General features: G+C 46.7%; 1 protein-coding gene across 1 annotated transcript in view; it reads left to right on the top strand.

Annotated features, from left to right (window-relative positions):
* Nucleotides 1-6432: 6432 nt before the first annotated feature.
* Nucleotides 6433-12230, top strand: part of LOC144174476 (rho guanine nucleotide exchange factor 17) — a 178152-nt gene continuing 172354 nt past the window's right edge. Inside the window, exon 1 of the mRNA XM_077703190.1 lies at nucleotides 6433-6766. The gene's annotated coding sequence lies outside the window, so the exon portion shown is untranslated. The remainder of the gene's footprint in view (nucleotides 6767-12230) is intronic.

Below are 12230 nucleotides of genomic sequence, written 5' to 3'. Positions count from 1 at the left end.
TATGGGCAACCCAGTTAGGAGCACCCATTGCCTTAACAGCTACATGGACTACCAGTGTAGCCAAAAATTTACCGACACCCTAGTTATATATTTTTAATACCCTTCTGCATAACTTAAATTTCTCCGTTAGAGCCCAGAATCCGTCGAGATTTTCTACTAGATATTGGGTGTTTTTACATGGACTTGGGAACAAGCGAATCAAGATGCTTGATAAGTGGCTGGGGTAGGGACAAGAACGATGTGCATAGGCGCATAATGGCCTTGTGTCTTTCCTTTATATATGGAGACCTGCATATATGTATTCATATCTTATATCGGCGAGTTATCAACCATGTTTGATGACATGGTTGATAACTCGCCGGGCATAATTGGAACCGCAGCCAAACCTGGGAAAACCGTGCTGTGGGCTTCGGCGTGCGTATGTGATATAACTAGCACCAGAGTCCTTCGATTCTTTTGAAGGACTTTGCTAGCACTCAGAAGGCGTAAAAAAGGGTCGGGCGAAGAGAACACGGACAGGAGGCCGTGGATCAGCGAATGTTCTACTTCTTTTTTCCTTTTACCAATTCAACTTTTTTTTCCAAAGAAGGAATGTGTGGGACTTTCGAGCTTTGCGCTTTTGTTGTTATCACACCGTAAATAGCGGACATGAGTCATGAGTTCGACCCACTGCACACGGATAAAACATTTCCCTTAATTATTCGTGTTCGTGCATGATGGTGGACATTTACGCTGATGTTACCGTAATGCTATGAGCATTGCTGCGGTTCGGAATGTAAGGTTGTACAGGCCCCGCGAAGGGATGCACAAAATTGCCCAACCAGCAACTTTATTGGGCGAAATTCGCCTTGGATGCAATAATACAGTATTATAATTCACCATCCGAATTGTATAAAATAAAAAGCCACGTTGAAAGCGCATGTAAGGGATGTTTAATTAGCACAATCTAACAAGCATTTTCTGCCCGTAATCACATGACAAAAGCATGCGAAGAAAGCTTGTGCAAGGCGTTATATAAAGTTATAACTATCACCACTATCACAGAGATGCTAAGGTCCCACAAGTTGCATCGGCGAAGTAGAAATTACTGCGGCTTTAAATCATTCGCAGATCACTTATCCTGATGAAATTGTCTTGAAAGCAATTGGTGGGTGACGTCCACTTTAAAATCCAGCCGCGGCATGACGTCGAACGGCGACAGGACATGGAGACGGTGAGTTGGAGAAGTGTGATATTAGATATTTCACGTATTGTTATAACCTACGATGTTGTTGGTGTCTATAGGGCTTGTATAATTCATGCCACCTTTGTTCTAGTCACAAACGTTCACAAGAAATCTTGGCGACAAAGCAGACAGCTTCAAACACGATTAGTATTGCGTTCTTCGTGTCGGTGTGAATAAAGCTGCTGATGTATATTAGCTTAGTTGACGTGATCGGGTGTTACGTGGTTTCATGCTACCTGGCTGCCGACTGTAGCCGTCGAGGTATAAATAGAGCAACTCAGGTATTTCGCCCTAGTTATTACACATGCACCATAATATACAAGGTTCTGAATAAAGCCATTGAGACAAGCCGACCATCAGGGTCCAGCGGACTCACGATTCCATCCACGTTACTGCAAGTACACTGTTACAGCACTGCGCTTTTTGCACTGTCCTACACCGTTCCGAGTACAAGAGCGTTTTTACACTGTTCCCGAGAGAAAAACTTTCCGCTCCGGAATGAAGGTGCATAAAAGGTTTGACTTGCCTTAGTGGCGAGACATTCTGTTCGGCGCTCGGGACAGGTTGGGAGAGAAAAATAAAATGGTTTTAAGTAAATGTTGTTTGCCTTTCACTGGAGACACAGTGTTTCACAGGCTCCCCCACGTGACTTGGAACACGGTAAGCTATTCTTGTTGCTGTAGTTGGATTGATTATGAGGTTTAACGCGCCAAAGTTACACCAAGGCTATAAGGCGCGCCGTAGTGGAGGGCTCCGGATTATTTTTGACCACCTGGGGATCTTTAACGTGCGCCGAAATCTTGAACACGCGGGAGTTTTCGCTTTTCGCCTCCATCTAAAAGCGGCCGCCGCGGCCGGGAATCGAACGCACGTCCGTGGTGGGCTCAGCAGCACAACGCACAGCCAATGAGCCACAGCGGCGGGGCTGTAGTTTGGTAAGAGAGCTATTCTACAGCGAAGACACTTATGGTAAGGGTTCCGTGGATTTCTTGTGTCCCTCAATACGTCTGGGTGAGAGAAAACTGAGCTCTTGAGTTTGATGCAAAAGCGCGAGGCGTTCGTATGTGTTTTTTCGTTTGTTTCTTGCATGCTTGCTTGCTTCGATGCTTGCTTGCTCTTATTTGGCGCCGCACTTTCCTTAATTCAACAAGTTTCCGTTGTCCATCTTGAATTTCACTTCCCCTGGGTCGTTGTACAGGGAGGCCGCGAAAAGTCCGCAATTTCGAAAGCCGGGGCCGTCTAAAATTTCCAAGCGTATAGGGGACGTGTAAAGACTCTCGGCTTAAAGGTGCCGTGACCCAATTCTCCACTACGAGCGGATATGTCTACCCTCGGTAGTCATATCATCTACCGGTATAGAATGATATTGTGGAATCGCTGGTCGCAACACGACCTCCGTAAGGAGTTCGTATGTTTGTTCAAAATTCTGTGCCACCTCAGCTCTCAGCTTCGCTAGACACCCATACTGAGTGGCATGGCTCATAATATTTTACAGCGTTAGCTGAAAGGTACGGGACAGCCGGTTTCGTGATGTATGGGGCCTCGTATACAGTTAACTTTCGTTATAACAAACTTTTCGGGACAAGAAACTGGCTTCGTTAAAAGGGAGATGGTAATTTTGGCTTAGTTTATCAAACCGCATTTCTGGTTCTGGTCAGATCGGAATAAGCGTCAACTGCAAGCTCCGGTATTGCAGCGTGGGTAACGTCTCCGCATACATCAAGTATGGACCAGTTTGGTATGCCCTCCAGTGTACAATGATACGCATGCAGGATATACTAACCTACGGGATTCCACAAGGTCCATGAAACACTTATCTAAAAATGATCGGCAGTGTATTGATTATGAAAACAGCGAAAGATGTCTCCAGCGCCCGTAAATTAAACGTTTATGCAAAGTCTGTGGTTCTGTGTTATTTGCTAACTTACAAAGAAAAACTTCTCGAGCCAGTGATCTTCAGCGCCCGTGCCTTGGCTCTGAAATGGTATTTAGCGTAACTCGGCTGACCCCCTGCGGGACAGGCATGTTCCTGCGGTTTACGGACGCGCGGAAAGGTAGGTACTGGATAGAACATCGTTGCATGGGCAGATATTTCTGGCTAAGGTGTGTAGTTATCGTCGGCCATAAAGGATTTACCGCCATGGCGTCTTCGGCCAACTTTCCGGGGTAACTTACACACCCACGTACATATGCGTGCACGCGTACACACGCACACGCACACGCGCACTCAGCCTCCTCGCCTGCACACAAACACGCGAAGAGGACTGTATGTGTGTGTACAAGAGGGTCAGAAGATGCATAACCTGATTCTGTTTTACTATGAAAGAGAGGTAAACACGGTGCAAATTCTTGCAGCACTTAAAATGTAGTTGGAATGCCATTATTTGCGTGTTTTTTTCTAACACTTCGAACATCGTGTATATTTCACTATCAACGAGAGAGCAGAATTTTTGGGGAATACGAAAGTGAAGAGAAGGCCTTACCATACCGCGTGTACTGACGCGAAACGGTAAGAAAGATATATTAAGAAAAATAATTGTTTTTAGTCAAGTAGTTTTTTGTCTTCGCGCATGGTGGAACCACCTTGTGTTAACTATGGCTGAAGTACGTCGCCAGCCATAATAAATAAACGTTACAGTTCCGTTTGCATTCCCCCATTTTGCACACGAAAAACGTCTCTATATAGAAAACAGCGCAATCAGGCAGGCCTATGCTACTCATGCACCGCAATGTTTTGTAACAAAATTCCGGCACGTCTTTGCTTCTCTGCACCTTCCTTTTTGAGCTTTTATGCAGCGCCTTCGGATGAGATGGGTCAGAACAGGTGTTAAAAAGCTTGCCAACTACCACGTGCGAATTGGTGAAAAAATTGTTAAGCCGCTCCGTTGCACAGCGGGCCCCTTCGAAGTCAGCTTCATTACACTAGCTTTACCTGGAAGACATTTTTACAGGTGCTATAGAAGGAGTTTGATTCCAACGAAGGGAGGCCCAGGGCCTGTTATTAAACATCTTTATAGAAACCCAGTCATCCTTATGGAACGTCCTAATTAAGAATTGTAATGACATTCTTAATGAGCTCAATATGTGGTAAAACTCAAATCACATCAAAATAAACCCTATCAAAAACAAAAGTAATAATTTTTCGTGCAAGAAATAAGGCGTATCGAATCCACGGAAGGAAGAAAGGAATAAAGGTAAAGGAAAGGCAGGAATGTCAACCAGGCTGTGGCTTAGCTTGCTATAATGCCATTACGTATGAAGGACAGAAAATTGCAGCGGTTGAATCACATTAAATTTTGGGTGTTACATTTACGTCAAATCTCAGCTGGCACTCTTACATTTTCACCCTCTGTAAAAAACTTTCCTGTGCAACAGGAGCGTTAACAAGACTTCGGTCATTTCTTCCTACTCAAGTGAAACGTAACGTATATCATGCTCAGTTTGCTTCGCATCTTGATTATTGTAGCTTAGTTTGTTCAGCAACTTCTCAGGTAAATCTGACAAAAATTATGACGTTGCAGAAAAAAAATTATCCGCCACATTGCAAACGTTCCATATTTCTTCCCAATACTAAAATTATTTCGCAATTTTCATGTTACTCCTGTTGACAGCATGTACAATTTGTGCCTACTACGTTTATACTACTTCTCATCTGGCATATCGCGGGATTTTGTAACTGTGGCATGCTTTAAACAGCCCACTCATCCTGTACACACACACGAAACACAAATTTCTGGATCATACCCCGCTTTCGAAGAAATTATAAATTACAAATGCTTCAGTATAATATTTCATTCATTTTAAATACATACAGCTGCACTGATAATTTCACACTTAGGAGTCTGCGCGAGTGCTTTGGGAACTTGGAGGAAACCTGTGCTATCCTGTTTCTACAAATGTATCCTGCGTATGTTTACTCGTGTAAAGTTACTATTACTTTGAACATGTTTTGTATTGTTACGATGGAAGTGTTTGGTTCAACTGCGGTGTCAGTATTAATTGCTGTGTTCCATGATGTATCATTGTCTATCGTCGCCTACATGCCTTGTAATGGCCTCTGAGGCCCCGTCAAGCTGCGTAACGCAGCTTTTAGTCCTGGAAGCTTTACCAGCTTCTTTCTGGAATAAAGAGTTTTTGATTGATTGATTGATTGATTGATCCCTATATAGCATACGCCATTAAAGTCGGCTTTATTTTTTGACAACATTGCATTGTTGTGAAAATGTCTTTAAGTGGCAATATAGAGATCATATAGAAATATGAAAGCCATTAGGCCTTAAATAGTCTCATTAAATCTCATGTCGTATCTTTTTAAACGCTATACTTCAAATCTCTGTAGTGCCAGCTTCACTGCTGCACACAAGCGCATTGATTCGAAGTCATATCTCAGGGAAATTTGAGAAGTTTGATATCTAAGTACGACGAAGCGCGATGCCCCGTGACTCTTGAAAGTTGCTTTACTACTATACATTGATGCATTGCTAAGAAGACATTCTTCAAAGTAGGCAGGGGGGTTGGGGGGGGGGGGGCAATGTAAGCGGTTTTATATGTAAATATGAAGGCCCTAGCGCCTTGTATCAATTTAATTTTCGTACGCAGCGAAAGCATGACCAATCAACGTTAGAGATGGACAAAAAGTTGAGTTGAGGGAGGGTAACGTCGCGGGAAAATTTTTCAATACAAGTTCTATTACGTACGATGGACTTATTGAACAGCACATCAGTGTGGCGTACGTACAAAGAAGGGTATTTTGATTCCACGCCGCAAGTGGGCTTCACTGCCCTCGAATCCGCCACTCAGCCACTGTCATTCGGCAAGGGTTGTACCGCATTCCTCGAGAACTAATAGTGATAAGGATAGAAAGTCCGTGACGTACGCATGCACGCACGCGATAACGGGCAAATTCTTGCTTGCAGCCAGGCATAAATCGTATTCTGTTTTAAAGAGAAGTACAGGCCCGCCAGTTTATAGCTCCTTACGCGGCATGTTTCGCCGCAATGCATTTCGTTGGCCGGGGCGCCAGCGCGACCTGTTGGGAGCGGCCGGAGAGGAGCCCAGGGCAGCGCGGAGTTCCCTCGCCTCCCGCCAGCAGGCGCGAGGCCAAGCTTTGTGGATTCATTTGGCGGATGGTGTGGGCGGTTGGCGTGCGGTCGGTCGAAGCACTCGCTGGACTAGTATGGTGGCGCCATCTGTGACCCGCACGGGCGACCAGCGTCGGGGCGCCATGCTGCCGATGCTTCTAGCGGCCTCGTCGTCGTCGCACCCCGAGCAGCCTGTTGCCGCGGCTGGCGTGAAAAACAAAAAGGCGCTGCTGCTCGCGTTTCGAACCGCTGGTTCGGGCAGCAGCAGCGGAGGAGCAGCTCCGACGCCAGCGGCCATGGCGCGACAGGCGCGCACCGTAGCCGTCGCGGGGCCGCGGATGACCGCCCCGACCCCGGCAACCTGTTGATTTCAGCCGCCGCACCGACGCCGATCGACGACTGCTGGTCCCGCCTCTCGGCTCGCTCGCTGCTCCCGGACGACCCGTTCTGCCGAGACCCCGTACGTTCCTCTTCTCTTTCTTGTCCCTGTTTCGAGTTTTAGCGGCTCCTGCCGCCGCCGCCGCCGAGTACGCGCGCCGTGCCCGTGCCATGTCCGACCGCGCGGCCCCCAACTCTTTTGTGCAGCAGCGACCTGTTGCTCGCCCCGTCGGCCGCTTTGGCCAGCTCTGGGCCACTTGTCTGCCGCTGTTGGTTGTCTTGTTGATTGGTTGCGGGGACGCACCTGCGGATGACAGCTTCCGCCGTGGATAGACGTGTGCATGTTCTGCGATCTTGGATGACATCAACGTCAATGCAACAGGTGCCAGAAGATAACTCCGCCTTGCTTTGCGTTCAAAGTTTGTAACTACCATTGTGCTTTAGTCAGCTTTCACATTTGACAGGCACTCGGGAACGGATGCAACGTAACTGACGCGGTAAATCTGCATATTGATTGTTCGGCAGCCGTTAACCGCTACGGAAGACTTCCTGATTCTTCCTGATCGATGCTTGCCGCAGTATTGATCTTTGACGATGTGCCGTGCATTCTCGTCAGCTAAATGAAGCAAGATAGTAGACGCGCGGCCACCAAGAGCGGTCTCGCAGAGCCGCGTTGATGCTGTCTGTATTGTATCAGCTGAAGTGCTCCCTGAAGCGCCGCCTCCTTGTGCGAGACCCTGCAATTATATTTCCTTGCATTCCGTAAAAGTGGCGTTGCCAGCTCCCTCATCTCCCCACAGTCTTTGAGTGTGGTGTGCCACTGTCAAGTCTTAAACATTGGCAAAGTTAAGTAAGCTTTTCGTGCATGACATCTGCGTATGACTCACAAAGCGCGCGACTGTCGCGTTTAAAAAAGGTGTGAAACACTACGGACATCCCGTGAATTCTGCGGTGTGCTATGCGACAAGCCGAGGTTACTGTGCTGGCGTGATACTTTGATTATTTTATTCATTCCTCTAGGGAGGTGTTATGCGGACAACTGGTCTTTCTGTTGCACAAAACCTGGTGCGGGAATATAGTGCGAAATTCCGTGCTTCTTTCTCGAATTATCGGAACACATGGGAGCCATTGTATACACTCCACATTTAATGTGTTACGGTGTAGGAAAAAAACATTTGTCAATGCCCCCTGAAGCACAAAACAATGTTGATGAGATGTAGAGTACCTACTTGGCAAGAGTCTCTAGCGTGGGCAGAGTTAACGGACGTCCCTCCCGTCCCCGCTTCAAAGGGGAAACCAATAGGAATCATCAATCATCATCATCATCGTGTGTGTCACAGGCCAGCGTCGCGGAACCGGCGTATGATAGAGCCGATTGTAGTTACACTGCCCTGATGTACTAGCAGTGTCTCCGTAACCACCGGTTCTCAGATGTTCATGCTACGGGTATGCACTACGATGTAAATCAGTTTTGTGCGCTTACATATTCAGCGGAGCACCCATACCTGACAGCACGCCAGTTACGTTTGCCAATATTATACCTCTGATATTGGTCACCACCATTTACAAGCCAGTCTCTGTTAATTCCGGGATATTCAATAAAGTACGATGGACAATGCATAATTATACTCGAAGATCAGCACACGACAGAGTCGTCTTGTGAAGTGAGCGCCCGCAAACATTCATCTGCTACATATATCCTCTGCGAGCAGCGCGGAGACTGGCTTAGAATATAATCCGCGTCCGCGACTAAATGGTGCTTCGAAATATCGTCATATGGCATAGGGAGCCTGTAGAAAAAAGTAGAAACGGAAATCAGAGGGCCTTATCACTTGCCACACTCTTCCAATGACCCCTTTCATAATTGTTGAACTACCTAACCTACCCTGTATACTTCCAAAAATGCGCCCGCCGCACGATCAGCTGTTCGTTGAAGTCGAAAAACAGGACAGTGAACGCGAGATTTGTGTGATTACTAAAACGTTCATTGCTTGATTCCGCTCCGCATTTGTACTCAGCGTCCCCCTCACACACACCCATGTTTCGCGAAATAGCAGTGCATTTCGCGTATAGTTGATCTGGTGAACCCTACCTGGCTTAAGTTTGGACCAACGTCTTTAGCATGTCAGAAGCGGCACTGTTCTTTTTTTTTTTTTCATTTCCGTTAGAGCTATTATGTTTCTTCCGCACTTGTACAACATTTATTTTTCCGTGGTTTCATTAACTTGCCTTGGTTCTAGCTATAAGGCGTGTGTGGGCAAATATTTAACCACGCACAGGCTTGGAATATACCTAACATTTTCGCATGGTTTATATGCTTATAAAAGGCGTAAGGTATTGTCCGGGATTGGGTAATCATATCCCCAAACACATTTTTCTGCTACGAATATATTCGAAACGAAGCCGCATTCGTTGTCCACGCTGCAAAATAAAGTTAACCTCTCACTGCGGCAGTATCAGGTCTAAACGAGGCGACAGTAGAATTCATTTGTGCTTGACGTATTTGGAGGTGACAGTGGTGATATGCTGCTACCGTCGCCGACGCACGGAAGAGCGGCGACGAAGTGCGCAGAACCGCGTCCCCGGGTAGCGCTTGCAGGCGATCGCGTACTCTACGAAGGCGCAGCTGCTTTTTAAGTGAACTAAACGGGCTCTTTGCTTATAGACGTCACCATAACAAGTTTTTTTGGGGCGCGGAAAGGCATAAGAAGCACAACAGAACCAAAACACTGCACGAGCCCCAATCAGCCACGCAGCGCAAATCCCGTCAACGCCGCAGAGAAGCGGCGGCAGGCGGCGCAGCGATCGCGAAGCTGAGAACTGAGATCCGAACGCATCCAACTCGTACGCGAGCCGTTATTGAAGCGAAGCTCTCTGCGCCTCACAGATAACGTCGATAAGCGGAGACGCACTGCAGAAAAGCCAACTTTACACTCACATAACGATGGTGATCATAAGCGAATGCACATGAAGTGCCTCAAGAAAAAAGCGCTTCCCGTGATCGGAATGAAGCCGTGATCGCGTTATGAAGCCGACTTCTATCTGATTGCACCATCCCGTCACCGTCAAAGCAGTTCGGATTTTGGAATTTGACTTTGATTCAGGTTGCATGGTACAACGCTTCGTGTTTTAACCATTTGCTCCTTAAGAAAGTAGCTTTGATTTTTCTTTTAGCACGCCGTACCCGAACCGTAACGGAAACAGAACGAGCAGTAAGGTTACCGGTTCACGAATAAACGGTTCGGTCATGCGCAGCTGATAGTGCGCGGGCAATTCCTGTCGAGGCCCTTCTCTTTCACGCACCATCAACCTCGCGGTTTCCTCCCTCCAATAATTTGGAAGATATAAACGCCCGCTATTCTCTCTAATGTAAACGCGGCGAAAGGGATGCGCTCCAATATCGTAAGCGTCCAATATCGTAAGCTGCCGCGCGCACGCCGATATGAAGCATCGGCTATGCCCTCTCCAAATATAGGTCTTGCTCTGATTAGGGCAGAATCAAGGAAGCCTGAAGCTTTCTTGCTTCAAACACATCGAACAAGCTTGCTTGATTCACACCGAAGACACATTCTAGGTTCTAGAACCATCAAGGCTTTACGTACTTCGTCTTTGAGGAAAGGGCATTGTAAAGAAGGCAGATGTGACGACGGTTGCTGCTGGCTCCTTTGTCCAGCGTTCGTCATGCCTTCCCTTTCTGCATGTTTTGCCTGCTTTAGTGCTGATTTGTTTCAGAGATGCAAATTTAACGATTAGCCCAACCTGCAATCTGCTGCCACTGCCCTTACGGGTTTTGCTAATTAGACCCCCCCCCCCCCTCCCCGAAAGACGAAAAACCCCCCTTGTTTAATTCTGCTAGCTCTATTTTAGCCATGCGAGTTTGCACTCACATTCTCTGTCGTGGATTCAACATTTCGGGATAGACGCGACGGCAAGTACCAGTTGGAGCGAATGCGGATTTGCACGTACGCACACATCGTAAATGGCTAATCAAAATACGCACCGGCTTGACGCTTAGCAGGATTTCATTCCTGGGAAGCCTAATCCTAAAAAAAAAAAAAAAGAAATAGAACAAAAGAAGTACCAAAGGAAAACGTCAGTAAGGTAAGGAATTGGGCTAGTTGGTTTCAGTTCGAAAAGTTGGAAATGATTTACGAGTGTGTTTTCCGGGAGATATTAAAGAAAGAAAAGGGCCGTCAGAACAAGCAAGCAGGCAGAACAAGCAAAGTAAAAGAAAACAGCAAGGAAGGGGAAAGAAAAAAAAGCCTGCAAGATACTGACTACAAATAAAAAAAAAAAAAAAACTACTGGGAGATGGTGGGAGCGTAATCTACGTGGTCTTTCGATTGTTTTTGTTCATTTTTTTTCTCTTCGAAGGTGTTTCAAACGAACTTATTATGTGGTTAGAGCAGACATCGAAGCCGTGCATGCTCAGTCAGTAGCTTCAGATAAAAAAAATGAATATCAGTGTTGTCTATTTGGCAGATAGGCAAATACTAAAGTTTCGTCTGTTCCCCCTCTAAACTAAGGCGACCCTGCAGGTTACCGAAGTCTTGCTGCAGGGTTTAAACGTTGAGCAAAGCCTCTTTGTAACGGCACATGGCGGGCACACTGGAGCCTTGTAGCTGCGAAAAAATTGTCGAGTCGATAGCCAGCATTTGAGCACTTGCCGTGTGCATTTTTTTTTCTCCTCCCACCGTCAATCATTTTTAAATATCTGCCGGTGTTATTTAATCCTATAGCTTTCAGATTAACGCAGGTGACGCGCAACATAAGTGAAAAACGATGAAGAAAAATGCAAGAGACCGTGCATACGTGTTTTAAGCTGACGCTAAATTCGCGGGAAAATCAAGCTTGCTGACGCTTTAGCTGCGGCATTCAAGGAATATTGTGCGAAATCAGCGTACATTACGGCTTTTAAAAAGCGGTTACCTGACACCCCCAGGAGTTCGCGTTACGCGTGCGGGGTTCAAAGCTCGCGTGCGGGGTTCAGAGCTCGCGCACATGTTTGTTGGGGTCGACCCTCCTATGCTTTTGCTCTAAATAATTGGTCGATTGATTGATTCATTCACTAATTCATTGGTGAATGCCTCAGCATGCACTCCTGGTGGCTGAGGTTGCTGCGACACGTGCTGCAGCAGCGTGCGTTCCTGCACTGAAGAGTTTTCCAAATTCCAATACACCCCTGCGAGTGTGTGGTTATGCAGTGTTTATGCATAATTTCGTTAGAAAAACAGCAGCAACTGCCAAGTGTGTACCGGAACTTAGGCCAAACGTTTTGCTTTGAAGCGGTATGGTGTCGACCGATATTAGCAGCTTGAAGTACGTTTAGTACATCGTACATTTAAGGCGAAAGCTTTACCCTCATCAAACGCGAAAATCGACTGTACTTGCATTCGCCGGCGTCAACACGAATGGTATCAAAATGTCCGCCGCTGTAAAGATAAAATATCTGAATATGAACCCGTTTGGGTTCGTGTGGGATTTTAACTCGGGTCGCCTGCGCGGCAGCCGGATGGGCTAATCAAAGCGCTAACCCGGCTTTTTTT

The sequence above is a fragment of the Haemaphysalis longicornis genome, unplaced genomic scaffold, assembly GCF_048455015.1.
Source record: "Haemaphysalis longicornis isolate Haplotype H1 unplaced genomic scaffold, Haemaphysalis longicornis Haplotype H1 scaffold_3, whole genome shotgun sequence".
NCBI lineage: Eukaryota > Metazoa > Arthropoda > Arachnida > Ixodida > Ixodidae > Haemaphysalis > Haemaphysalis longicornis.
The sequence above is the reverse complement of the archived record's forward strand: the minus strand, read 5'-3'. Positions and strand labels throughout refer to the sequence as shown.